This window comes from Sus scrofa, chromosome 15 (genome assembly GCF_054392235.1).
Source record: "Sus scrofa isolate SSC_HxYL_T2T_F1_AM1 chromosome 15, Sscrofa_HxYL_maternal_Yorkshire_Landrace_v2.0, whole genome shotgun sequence".
NCBI classification, from domain to species: domain Eukaryota; kingdom Metazoa; phylum Chordata; class Mammalia; order Artiodactyla; family Suidae; genus Sus; species Sus scrofa.
The window spans coordinates 86,386,536-86,401,111 of record NC_139397.1 but is presented as its reverse complement, the minus strand read 5'-3'; the positions used below and the strand labels follow the sequence as shown (position 1 = coordinate 86,401,111).

General features: G+C 34.5%; 2 protein-coding genes across 4 annotated transcripts in view; one reads left to right on the top strand and one right to left on the bottom strand.

Moving 5' to 3' along the window:
* The window catches only part of TTC21B (tetratricopeptide repeat domain 21B), an 875,896-nt gene that overhangs the window by 369,695 nt on the left and 491,625 nt on the right, over window positions 1-14,576 (top strand). The window lies entirely within an intron of this gene.
* CSRNP3 (cysteine and serine rich nuclear protein 3) overlaps window positions 1-14,576 on the bottom strand; it is a 193,304-nt gene that overhangs the window by 99,482 nt on the left and 79,246 nt on the right. For 2 of the 3 annotated variants that reach the window (XM_005671894.4, XM_003133446.6), the window contains exon 1: window positions 613-862. The exons of the other annotated variant lie outside the window; for it this stretch is intronic. The gene's annotated coding sequence lies outside the window, so the exon portion shown is untranslated. Of the gene's footprint in view, window positions 1-612; window positions 863-14,576 lie in introns of those variants that run through there. 3 annotated transcript variants of the gene reach the window in all.

Below are 14,576 nucleotides of genomic sequence, written 5' to 3'. Positions count from 1 at the left end.
ATATTTTCCACCTAACAAAAGAAATATAATATGAAAAATAAAAGGCACACAACATATTAATATGAATATATAATGTTATTATAGTTAAACATAAAATGCATTGTTCTCGGAATTAACATTTCCAATTTTTCTCGTTTTTAAAATTTTCTATTTAAAGAATGTGCTAAACCTTCCTTTTGTAGAACACTGAAAGACACCAATAAATTTTGAATGATATACCATCCAATTCATAAGATACACAAACTATTGCAATACAGGAATTTTTAATACTGGAAAAATAAATGTGAAGGTTTTAATTTGAGCTATTAGTGGTATTCTGCTTTATATTATTTCTGCATTATAGAAGATTAGAAATTACTGAATGATTTTTTTAACCCATAAATTTTTAAATAGGATAACTTTTCAGTTTACTAAAATCACATAGCCATTTCTCTATCACATCTGATTACATCAATGATTTAATCGAACTGGGTCAATTCAAGTGCATCCTTCATATTACACACCGTAAATATCTTGCAAAGTTTTTGTACAAGGCAAAACACACAGTAGCCCATCCTAATGTAAATCTAATCAAATGCAAGGAAGTGTTGAGTAATTTATAAAATCACTAACCTGTTCAAATAGCTGTAGCCTTAGTCCTTGCACTCTTTATTCATTAGAATCCAAAATAAACTGATTATCATTTTATAATGTGTGTCAGCATCACCGAAGGCACTGTTCTTCCTGGTTCAGTGGAATCTTCTGAAATTTGCCAGCCCTGTGTTTTATTGCTGGTACCGTATGCTTTATTGTTCAGCGACAAGAGCTTCACTCTGCACAAAGACTCATTACCTACTGCTTGCTGCACGGCATCAGCCTCACTGAGGCTGCCTATATGTGATCACATGGGAGTTTTGTCTGAGAAAGCCAGGCATGCCACTGACTTCACTGTGTCTATGGATATTTTTATCAGCTGAGGTCTGCTAGGAGGAAGGAATAACAGATTAGGAAGCTGCTCTAAGTCATTAATGCAGCACAACTTATGGAAATCCCTTCACAAGATTTTTTTTTATTATAGAAAGCATTCAAGCAGGAATTCAAAAGAAGTTCACTAGATTTTATTTTAATAAGAGGCTGAATAATAATTTAAGGAAGGGGAACTAGCAAAGAGCTGTTTCCTACCTTCTGCTTTCTGAAAGTACTTTAACAAATGTTATTAAAGAGCCTTGTTCAACTGAATGATTTGACAGTATGTTTTAACCTTTAGATTGCTGTGTTTCCTTTTCTTAGAGGAGGCTGTTTTCTAAAAGGCTAAGTGGCTGTTTCCCTCAAAATCTCCTCAATGAAAATGTTAAACACCAGTAGATACTATATATGGATAAAAATAGAGATATTCTAATTACTTTTGATGAAGTAGATGAGAGTCTCTTTTATTGACTTATATGAGGTGGATGATTGATTTATCTTCTCAAAAGATGACACATTCCTAGAACAGCTGACTTAAAAGAACAATGAAGATTTCAATTTAAAGATCTAAAGGACATGTGGTTCATATTAATTCTTAAAATCGCAGTAACTTATTTTAGACAGGCTACCTCAACAAAGCATATGGTTTACCTTATCTGATTTCAGTGTTAACAAGTAGTTTCAGAGTACTCAACGTTTATAGGAATTTTCTGCTATGTAGATATTGAATCAATATATATACATATATACAGTCAGATTATCTAAAATATTTTAAAAATAATTACCTAAATTATTTTGAAATTTGAAAATGGATCATGGATTTCTAAATGAAAAGGCTCTTTAATAACTGGAATTTGATGAAAAAATAAACTTCTGATCTCTTTAATAATCTAAATTACATTGGTAATTGAAAGCTTGTTGCTTGTTAATCTCAATGGCAATTTTATGACAAATACATGCAATGTTCAACAAAAAGCACAGAAGGAAAAGAAGATCGGAAAATAATATTTCTGTCCAGCTAGATATATTCTACATTTTAAGAGTGTTTGTAAATAATATAGTAAACCTTAAAAATAGTAAATCTATATACCTGCTTGAGCCTTCCATTAATGAGAGGTTATTTTGGGGAAATAATTAAAACAAATTTCTTGAGTCAATTGAAATTTCAAAAAATAATTTAAAACCAGAATAGGCACATGTGGCTAAATAGCTAGTCTCTAATTAAAATTATTTAATATCATTAGTTATAATATTTTTTGTAGTGTTAGCATTGATTTACAACGCTCCATGACTTAAATAAATGCCTTTTCATGGATTTTTCTTAACATTAAAAAAAAAATCAAATAGCAACAATGACAACAACAACAAAGACAAAAAAGACAGAAGACAAAAAAAAAAAAAAAAATCAGATATGTTTAAATGCCACCATTTTCATACATTTGTTCCAAATGCTCATACTAATTTTTCCCTCTGCACACAAGAGCTACTACGCTAAAGCTATAAAACCTTGGGGCATTAAAAGAAAAGGAAAACAGAGTGTTTGTGGCTGATAGGGTTCTTAAAGATATGTATATGCTAGCTAATATCTTTGATGATGTCATCATGTTAATGTACAAGGAAATAAACAAAAGGCAGCCATTTTTCTCTTACTGCATCACTTCAAAAACAGTGAAATAAAATGGTTGCCAAATGGAAGGAAAGAATAAGCAGAAAATGAAGTTACTTCCAAATTCTTGGGAGAGGGAGAGGCAAAGGGTGTGAAATTAGAAATAAAAATCCATATATGTGAATTTTGTATGAATGTATGTAAAGAAATATTTACAGTAAGAAAGAACTATAAATAAATGCAAGGGATATAGAAATAGCTAACAAAACAAATTACCAGTAAAATACTGTGTCCTATGGAAAGACTATTGTCTGTAAACAATGCATTAAATACAAAAGCCTATTAAATTTGTTAATGTTGAAAAAAGGTATTTAAAGGTGGAGAACAGAGTTGGAAAGACCTAGAAAGAGACAAAATGATGATAAAACTGTAATGAGCTTCCTAGGTCTACTATTGTTGTAAATGACCTTGGTGAGTTCTTCTATCATCTTATGCCTTATTTGTCAAATCTGCAAAACAGGAACAGAAAAACCTTTGGAAAGCATGTCATGGAAATATATAGCAATATTTTTATACCTCATTTCCCTAAATTGGCCTTAACCAAGGACTGTCAACTAATATTAGTAAAATAAGAAGAAATTGTGTGAGATTCTAATGCTTATTTATTGATGATTTTTATTTTTTCCATTATAGTTGATTTTCTAATGATTACTTAAAAGAATTTTTAAATGCATTATCCTAATAGCAGAGACAAACATATACTAAGTAGATAGGACTTTTGGAAATAAGAGGTGATTTTTTTTTCATAATACATGAAGAAAAATATAAATAAATTTAGTAAATAATTTGAAACAAATATCATAAAGTTGCCTCAGGATTAAGAAAAAATTACAAAATATCCATCCTTCCAATCAAAATTCTGGAACTCTGTCAGCGACGTGATAAGAGAACTGCAGCAGAGTTTGATTCTCACATTACACAATGAACAACAGTGCCTCTACTTATATAACAGTATCATCAGCCAAGAGTTCTTTAAATTTGAAATTAACAGAGAAACACAAGATCACGGCTTAAAGAAGCAAATTCCATCCAAGATTAAAACGATGTTTTAATTTACTTTGTATATTAAAATCTGTGAATTCAAAAAAGGTGTTTCAGTTCTTATTATGGACACTTATTAGCTTGGCTTTTCTCTAATGACAGAGGCATCATAGAATCATTTTGTTTTGCCTCCCTTTTCTACAAAATTACTAAAGCTTGTCAGAAGTAATCCAGCATATGTGGTATCCAACTCATGAAAGAATTTGAACACAGACATGCTAAATGGATGGTCCTTTGAAAATTCTATTGCATGAAAGAAGATGGAGAAGATTTACTGATAAATTCACCTGTGTTTCCTAGAACTGCACTAACTGGTATTTACATATATCAGTAGCTCAGGCTGTGTTTCCCTTGATAAGGCCAGATTTTCTTGCTACATTGTATCCTTTACAACATGTTCAGAGAAGTCAATATGTTGGCTTTGTCAGCCTCAAACTCCAGGACTAATTCAATTCAATTCAACAAACATTTATTGAAAGTTTACTCCATACCAAGTCCTGAGACACTTGATAGGGATATAAAAATGATATATACACTGTACCCAAGAAGATTATAGCTAAAAAAATTGCTGAGAAAGTTATGGGAGGAGTGGTAAAGTAGAGAAATTAATGTTTTGTTTTGTTTTGTTTTTTTGCCTTTTAGGGCTACACCTGTAACCTATGGAAATTCCCAGGCTAGGGGTTGAATTGCAGCTACAGGTACTGGCCTTTGCCACAGCCCCAGTAAAGCAGGATCTGAACTGTGTCTATGACCTACACCACAGCTCATGGCAACACCAGATCTTTAACCCACTGAGTGAGGCCAGGGATCAAATCGGAATCCTCATGGATACTAGTCAGATTTGTTTCTGTTGCACCACAATGGGAACTGCAGAAATATTTTGTGAGGTTTGAATTTTTTTTTTTTTTTTTTTGTCTTTTTGCCATTTCTTGGGCTGCTCCCATGGCATATGGAGGTTCCCAGGCTAGGGGTCGAATGAATCGGAGCTATAGTCACCGGCCTATGCCAGAGCCACAGCAACGCGGGATCTGAGTGGCGTCTGCAACCTACACCACAGCTCACAACAATGCTGGATCCTTAACCCACTGAGCAAGGCCAAGGATGGAACCTGCAACGTCATGATTCCTAGTCAGACACGTTAACCACTGAGGCATGACGGGAACTCCAAAGTTTGAATATTTTATTGACTTAACATGAATTTAGGTACAATCCATACAGTTTCTTTCTTTCTTTCTTTCTTTCTTTCTTTCTTTCTTTCTTTCTTTCTTTTCTTTCTTCTTTCTTTTTCTTCCTTCCTTCCTTTTCTTTCCTTTCTTTCTTTCTTTTTCTTTCTTTCTGCCCTCTCTCATAGCACGTAGAAGTTCCCCAGGCCAAAGCTATGACCCACAGCAGTGACAACACCAGTTCCTTAAGCTACTAGGCCACCAGGGGAGCTCCCAATTTCTTTGTTTTCAACATTGTTTTCTAAAATCAGAAAATTGTTACTGTAATGAGAAGTCATTTATCAAATGTCATATACATATATATTACATTCATGTAATGGCTACATATTCCTACGCTATGCTTCACATCAAGAGGTTGAATCTAATTTCTCTTGCCTTTAGTCTAAGCTAGTCTTAATAATTTGCTTAACCAATAGAGGCTGCAGAAATGATGTTTGGGAAATTACAAGGTTAGGTCCTAAGAAACTGTAGCTTCCATTTGGGTCTCTTGGAGCCTCTTGAGTCTTCCAGGGGCCTTGAGCTGCCATGTTAGATGATTAACTATCCTAAGACTGCTATGGCAAAGCCACATATAAGTACTTTGGTCAAACAATTCAAAGTGAGCCCAGAGTTCTGGCCATTCTTGATGCCTAACACATATGTAAAGCCCTCTTGGACCCTCCAAACCTACCCACCCACTAAGTGGATATCATGAAGCAATTCTAGTTGTCACTATGTGGAGAAGAATTGCTGAACTAAGCTTTTCACAAATTTTTGTCCTAGAGAATTTATAAGATATAATAAAATGGTTGCGGTTTTAAGCCCCTAAATGTTATGGTAGTTCCTCAGCAGTTGGTAACTGGATCCTATTTACATGTATATGACAGAGAAAACATAATAAACCTAAAAGTACATGAAAGGACAGTCTGATATACATATTCAGTGAAATGAATGGATTTAATAGGTGCATTAAAAGAAAATACAACTTAGGAGGGTGGAAAAAGAAGCAAAAAACTTGAGGGAGTGTCCAAAGCGTACCAAGACTGAGTTATGGGAGAAGACTGTATTATAGGAATGGGGTTTCTGAACAAACAGGGAAGAAACTGCATCACTAGCCAGGAGAAAAGGGAATACCCAGTTTCAAATGGTACTTTGGGAAAAAGTACAGAAAAAAGGGCAAGACCTTTACTAACTATAGTGAGAGAGGAACTTTGAGGGAATTTGGGTGACAGGAGACTTAGGGATGTGTTGGAAGGTTGAAGGAAAAAAAGGAAGTCTAGTGCCCAATCTTCAAGTGCTCTGAAGCTTGAAGTGAGGAAATCTTTGCAACATTTGAGACACTGGGAAATGACCAAGATATATGAAAAGACGTATGGTCAAAGTGATGAATACAGAAAGAAACTTTAGCAGTTGAGGAGTATCTAGACTTGTAGAGTACCAAGGTAGCATGGCGTCTGAGAAAGAGGAGATAAGAAGAAATGATGAGGGCCTGAACTATAGGTGGCAACAGAGGAATGAAGTAAAAGGAATTCATCATAAAGAAAGAAAGAATTTAAAACTGGTTGGATAAGCCAATCTCTGATCTTATTTACAGCTTAAAAAAATCAGTGGTTCTATGATTAAGATACCAATTATGTATGACAAATAGAGAGCAGGTAACCTGTTTTGTTAGATTTAGTAATTTCACAGGTATTTTTATTTATATTGGCCTCAGTTTTTCTATTTTCAAATATTGTGAAAAATTATTAATATCAAATATTGTTAGTGGTATGTTTGGGACCCTGCAAAAAACTATAAAATAAAACAAGATCTTCCTTAAATAGACTGCATAGACGAGTTCATTTATATTTCCTTCGCTGTCTGATTTCTAATAGGGAAAAGACAAATATGTTAGTTCTACAAAGATTTTCTTTTCTTTCACTTTTTAGGGCTTCATCTGTGGCATATGGAAGTTCCCAGGCTAGAAGTTGAATCAGAGCTGCAACTGCTGGCCTACGCCATAGTCACAGCAACATAGGATCCGAGCCACGTCTATGACCTACACCACAGCTCCTGGCAACACTGGATTCTTAACCCACTGAGTGAGGCCAGAGATCAAACACACATCCTCATGGATACTAGTCGGGTTCATAATCCACTGAGACACAATGGGAACTTCTACAAAGATTTAAAAAGTAGATAATTTTGGATAATGCAAACTAAAACTTAAAACACACTCCATCCACTCCCCAAAACCACTACCTATCAAAGTAAACAAGCCTATTGTAGTTGTATTCTTTTGATTCTTCATTCTATCTGGATATTAGACTACCGAAGTAGCAGATGTTAAGTGGCCAGTGAATGGCCACTCAGAATGATGCAAGTTAAATGGTAGGAATAACTCTGTAATTGCTGCTACTGCATATACAGTGTGTACATAAATCATCTGAACATGGCTCTAAAGAAAGTCTTTATTTCAAGTGACCTGGAGAAGAAAGTATCCAGGTTTTCTCCTCACCCTCCATTCCCTTTATCACCACAAAGGCATTAGAAAACAGCATTTATCAAGAGAAAAGAGTAAATGAAGCAAACCTCCTCTGTGAGACCACAAAGGATACATTTAGTGACCATCAAGTTGATTATAATGATTTTTTCTTATGCTGAATTAAGTATCTAACCTGGGGGAAAAAATGAAGTCAAACAGTATATGCAAAAGTATGAACTGAGCAGGTAAAAAAAAGAAAAAATAATAATTTATTAGGCCCAGTGGCTGTCAACAGAAAGGTTATATCATAACTAAAAGGGCTCTGACATTGCTTTTGGGTTCAAGGCGCCCAAAAGAGTTTCCCATATTTTATTTCATCAATAATACTTGGCTAATAGATATAATTCACCTTGATTTGTATGACAAAGACTTACAGAAACAGCTATGGCATGTATAGACCTGAATTCATTCAGTCAGTCACTCCTACATTTATTCATTTTATATTCACTGAATACGATGTGCTCAGAACCTGGTTTGGTGCTCTGACAAGTTAAAGAATAAGTCATAGTCTGTAAGCTAAGTGGCTTTCCATCTGGATGTAGGGACAGATATAAAGAGGTTGATACAGCATAATGGGATGCTTTCTCTAAAGAATATATAAGATCATAAAGACAGGAGTGAATAATACTATATAAAAATAGCTAATAGTTATCAAAGACTTATCTAGGATTGAAGTGTTTTAATTTACATGTATTAATTGACTTATATAACCACTGCCACAAGCCTATGAGGTTCGCTACTTTTATCATCTCCATTTCATTGATGAGACAGCTAAGGCATACACTTGCCACCATGACAGAGTCAGGATGCAAACCCAGGTAGCATGACTGGTAGCATGGCTTTAATGCAGTACAGGTCTTCTAGGAGCATGTTACTTAAAGGTAGTCATGGCAGGCTTCGTAGAAGAGGTGACATGGGAAATAAATCTTAAGGGATGAGTAAGAGTTCTTTTGTGGAAAAGAAGAAGAGAAATCTGGGCAGAAGGGCTAGACTATATATAGATTCTGAGGTATGACTAATGTATGTGTGAAAGAAACTAAAATTTTTACTGTGAAAATGGTAGGGCTACTTGATCTTGATGGCACTGTGCATTTATAATGCGGAGATATTTGGAATTCATCTTAGAGTCAGTTTGTACTTACAGGGGGTGCTTAAGAGGCTTGACTACAAGTGTGTTTTATTAGGTAACCCAGGAGAATGAATTTAGAGAACAGGTCTGGAGGAAGGGAGACAAAATGAGACAGTTGAAAGATCCTAGAGAAAAGTTGTAAGGTTCTGAATGAAGACAGTGGCAGTTCTGAGGATGGGGAGGAAATATTTTAAGGAAGTAAATCAAAAGATACTTAGGCTGGGAGTGAGGAGGAACACTGGATCCAGGATTTTTAATTTGGTAACACCATGGATGATGATACCAGTAACCAAGTTTAGGAATATGAGAGGAAAATCAGATATGGAGCCATTCAGTGGTTGAATGTATACCATGCACCAGGCAAAAGGACATGATTCTAAAGATCCAAAGATTCCTTCTTGACTTCTGCATGCTCAATGCCTGGCAGAGGAGCTCATAGACAAAAATCTATCAGTCACATACACAATTCCATCATAGCTAACTTTTAAGAGTATAGAATTTCTGAGTGGCCTGATTAATGGTAAAGAAAGCACAATCAATTTCATAATCAAGCCTCAAATCTGAAATACTATCAATTGAACTTAATTATGGTACTCAAATAAGGAAACTATATAAAAGTATTCTATTCAGATTAAAATCATGATCCAGATTGCAAAATCCACCTCCATGCTTTATGTTAATCATATGACATGAAGAAATACAAGAAATAAATTAGATTTATCCTTTAGGCAAATGTTTTAATGAGCTTAATCCTGCAGCATGCTATTAATGCTAGTGACTGGTTTCTTTGAAATGAGGCATGCTTTTTCTTTCTTGTTCATATAGTCAGCTTCCTATTTAGTATTCATTATTCATGTCTATTTTTATCAAAAAGCATTATTACATGAAACCATAATCCAAGCATGTGTGGCTCTAATTTTTATCTCTGGAGGGAAGGAAATTATGCAGCCTTATTGTACTGGTATATGATTGTTATATAACATGCGATCACAGTGCATATGTGCTCCTTTGTATTAGAAGGTGCTGCTTCTTAATTCCGGTTGTCAGGCTAAAGAATCTTTTCATACTTGTTTTAGTTTAGAACATCAACATGACATCAAAGAAAAGCCACTAGCCTTGTAAATAAATAGTAAGAACAAGTATTGATCACAGTCTCATTGAACTATCTAGAGCTTACTCTAAATTCTAAGAATTTATGTGGGGTTAAGAAGAGAAAGAACTGTAATACATTTTATCTGAATATTGTGACTTCTGATAATTTCAGTTGACAACCATGGATACCACAGCTATTGCTACCCTTTTGAAACCACAGAAAGATTTGGATAGTTATCTATGGTACAAGCAATTATGATGGCTGAGAAAAAATTGGGCATTATATTGCTACTGTTTCTCTGCCATTCACAGTGAGGTAACTTTAATGTTGTCTATATATGTTTATTACATTGCATTTATACAGTATTTTTTTGACCTAGAAAGCCCATGGCTACATTATTCCATTTCCTCATTATTCTAATTTACAATATGCTATGGCTACTGTGAAACCAGGTGGCAATAATAAATTTATGGTTTAATGGACTACAAGAAGAATGAGGCTTTTAAATACAAAGATATTTCAAGAAACCACAGGTATAAAAATTAAAACTTTAAATTATCTAAATATACTTAATACATACTTATCAATGTGGTAGATTATCAGACAGCCATTAAAATCAGTATTAAGATTATGTGAAAACAATAAAAATTCTTACAAAATTACCAGTGGAAAAATTTATCAGAAATATAAACAAACATCTGATATGTATAAAAGAATACTGGAGAGGAATTAAAGGGATTAAGGGATTACGTGTGAGTTTAAAGCAGTATATACAGTGTGAGCTCAATATTTTAAATGTGTATAAGCATAGATAATTGGAAAAGTAGTATCAAAATCATAAGGAATAGTTATCTCTTGGACATTAGGTAATGGTGATTTTGATTTTTGACTTCGGCTTTTTCTACATTTGACAAGTATTCTGTTTCCTGTTACTGATACAATGTAAAGTTAACACTATTATAATTTTTATATTAAAATTATGCTAAAATAATTTAATTGTAAGAAATGCATTTAAAAATAAAAGTATTGTTCAATTTCAGCTGCTCTAAGTTTAAGCCTTTAGATATCAAGGAAATTGAACTCTGTCTTCAACTCTACCCTTAGGCTGGATTTGACACTTGATGTCATCCTGTCTACTAGGTTTTTTAAAGATGTGATTTCTTCTGATTAGTGAACAGATTCCTTTTCAACATTTTCTCCAAGCAACCACACACTGTGCTGTTTTTCTAAATTCGCCTTTGAGGTACAGCAACGAGGTTCACATATCTACTCCAATGCCTTCTCTATAGACCAGAAGAGGTGACTGGTCTATAGAGACCAGTCACAATAAGGTCTCAGTTACCCTACTTCTGACCTAAGAGTTACCCTACTTCTGACCCAGCTGGTGAAGCTTACATTATGATAAATTATTTTACTTGCCTGAAGGAGAGAGATTGCATTTACACACACACACACACACACACACACACACACACCATAAGGGCACTAGAGGAAAGAGATTTGTGTTTATATTGGAGGAAGATCTTGAGAATTAAAAAAAAAAAAATCTGTAGCTGGGCATTATGGTATTCCAGTTGAAATTTAACAGCAGAAAAATTGGAAAGCCTGGGGCGAAAGTGTCTAATTGGGAAAATATTGATGTCTTCACACTAAATTTTCCTTATATGTGGAGGATGCCTGCAAAGCAAATATTCAACAGTTGAACTCTTGCTTTCTTGCTATCCCAGGGAGACAGGATACTGAAACTTCTGAACTTAAATATACTATTGTAGGTTTTGTATTTAGCTATTAATTCTATACTGGAAAAGAACCAGTCATAACATGGTTGGAGAGTGTTTCCCAGGCAACAATTTGCGGGGCAACTTTTAATCTGTAATGACCCATAAATCTTTGGCTATAAGTAGGACAGTCTGCAATAGAAGGTCATTCTCAGTCCCCAGCATGGTATTAACTGTGAGATGGTCTCTGACTTTTTTTTTTTTTTTTTTTGTCTTTTTAGGGCCGTATCCATGGTATATGGAGGTTCCCAGGCTAGAGGCTGAACTGGAGCTGTAGCTACCGGCCTACGCCACAGCCACAGCAATGTGATATCCGAGCCGCGTCTGCAACCTACACCACAGCTCACAGCAACACCGGATCCTTAACCCACTGAGCCAGGCTACGGATCAAACCTGCATCCTCATGGATACTAGTCAAATTCATTTCCGCTGAGTCATGATGGGAACTCCTGTCTTCTGACTTCTTGTACTCACTTTTCCCCTTCATCAGCTCAACCCTTGCTCCCTTCTTAAGACTCAACTCAAAATGTCCCCCCCTTTAAAGCCTATTTCCACATCCTTTGCACACAGAGAGAAAAGGCCATTCCTTCCTTTCTCTTTCATGTGTTCTTATTTATTATTACTCTACTATCCATTTTATAACATCATACAATCATTTAATGTGTTTACATTATATAGATACCTATAAATTGCAAGGTTCCATGTTATATATATTTACATCTTTAGTGCCTGCCACAAGACTTTTATCTCAGAGATGCTCATTGCTTCTGACTTCTTATAAAATTGTTTTTAGAACATAGGCATAAAGTTACACAGGCTTTTAGATATCTAGCTGTCTTTAGAATGTTTGATAATGCTGGTAACGTGCAAGTTGTTATTCAGAGAACAGAATTACTATTTAACATCTTTCTAGTTGGTATTTTTTGAGTTGTCTCAATAAAAAACAGATGAAAAGCTGAGGTTGCACATACTTCCTCCTCCCACCCCTCACAAGAGGGTTATGAGAATTGGATCAGACAGGATATCTTGCCATTTTTCTCCTCTAGTAGCTGTTCCACAGCTGGTAACACATTTTAAGTCTTGTTAAAATTTTCTTCAACTGATAAAACTTCTTGGGCCTTTGCCTCAAGTACCACTCATCATTACTACCCCCTTTGCCAACAATTTTTTTCCCTTTCCTCCTTTTCTTCCAAATACAGAAAAGATATGCTTGAACTGTTCCCATATCCAAGAGCAGTGCCCATGATTTTGTACATATTGTCTAACATAGTCTCTTTAAAGTTAAAGGTAGATTTCTTTTGGAGTACAGACACTTGCACATCAAGGGCTATTCAGGCTTTGCTAATGGGTCTACACAAACATTTCATATTTTGGATTAACACTTCTGCCAATATGTAAGCCATTTTAAGTATACTCTCTATGTCAAGAGAAGATTTCTGTCAATTCATGGCATGTGTTAAATAAAAGTATGTTAGACTAAAATGTCTACATGCTAATATTACATACAGAAGAGCTTTGTGTTTATTTTCATTCAGTGTTAAATTTCCTAGACTTTAATGGTCATTAACATAAGAAATAGTATCAAGACCTTGATTGATGATAAGAACCCCTTCCCCCATAAAATCTTCAGCAGATGGACCAGAAAGAAATAAGAGTTTACAAAGTAGAAATTTCTTATTTAGTTTTTGTCTATCACGACTATCTATTCTTTCCTTTTGAGGCAAGGGACATAGTGTGCTATGGAAAATAGATTTCAGTTTGATTGTAGAGAATTTCTTAGGACAAAAGATACTGTAATGTGGCTTGTATTGCAACAATTTTATAAACACTTATGTTAAAGTCACAGCAGAGAGAATCAATGTAATTTTACAATATTTTCAGAGAATAAAACCTGAACAGTCCACTTTCGGATTCAGTGAATATACTGCCAAAATTGAAATGACTTTTTATAGACTATTAAGAGCAAAGAATAAACATAAGAATCATTGCTGAACTGGAAAAGTTCAAGAAATCATTCTTGAAGAGGAAGAAAAAAAATTTCCACCATTCTTCCTTTATGAGTTCAATTTCATATGGCCTTTTAGGGGGGTGTTGTCCTGTGAAACTTGAATTTATTCAACCTTTGGAAGGACTTAAATTTTCTCCTGATATGTTTTAAACATTTCTTTTGTTTTTAAGTAGCCATTCAAGGAAGAAGGACCACTTGTAGTTTTATCCCATTTTATTGATGGGAAAAGCAAGGCATAAATATTTCAAGAGGCCACTTTCTTAGCTTAGACTAATGCTTTTTTTCATTCAAGCACTCTGGCTTTTTGTTATCTAAATGTAAAAATACATTTGACAAGTGGTAGTCCTTAGTAATTAATATAAGAAATTAAAGTCTTTCCTTTTTTTATGTTAGATAAATGGGCAGTGTTTAAAGAGAGGTTTCCTGTTCCTAGATGCATCATGTGAAAGTGGACACCTGTAACTAAATATAAATATGTAACATTTTTCACATCTCCAAGGTTTAAGCATCAGTGAGCCAAATTATATCATGAACTCCAGTGAAACAAATAGCTTAGAGATTAAAGACAAATCACTAATGGAGTAGATCAGCAAGCCAAACACATAACAGGAAAAAGTCTTGTTTACCATATAGACCTGTGTTTCATATCTGATCAAGTAGTTAACAAAATTATATATAGATATTTTGAGATTTGCTTTTAGCTAGTACTTAATCACTTAATTATTGGGTTGCTTTCCTTATTGTTAAAAACAGAATGATGTGAATAACTCAAGCTCAACATGGCAGCCAGGCTTTGGGTGGTTGGATGGACACTGTCACAGGAGATGAGAAGTCTGTGGGGCATGAAGGGAATCAATGAGAACTGCATTGCTTAAAGGTAGAGAGAAAAGATAGCCTAAATCTTGGGCCGGCTATAGAATAGCACAATAGACAACCTACCGAATGGGAGAAAATAGTTGCAAATGATGCAACTGACAAGGGCTTAATCTCCAAAATAAATAAACAGTTCATACAACTCAACAACTGAACTCAATCTCCTGAGAGAGACCATGATGGAAAATAATATAGAAAAAACCAAATGTATACATATATATGTATGACTGGGTCATTTTGCTGTACAGCAGAAATTGGTACAACAGTATAAATCAACTATACTCTAATTAAAAATTTTTTTAGAAAAGAATAACACT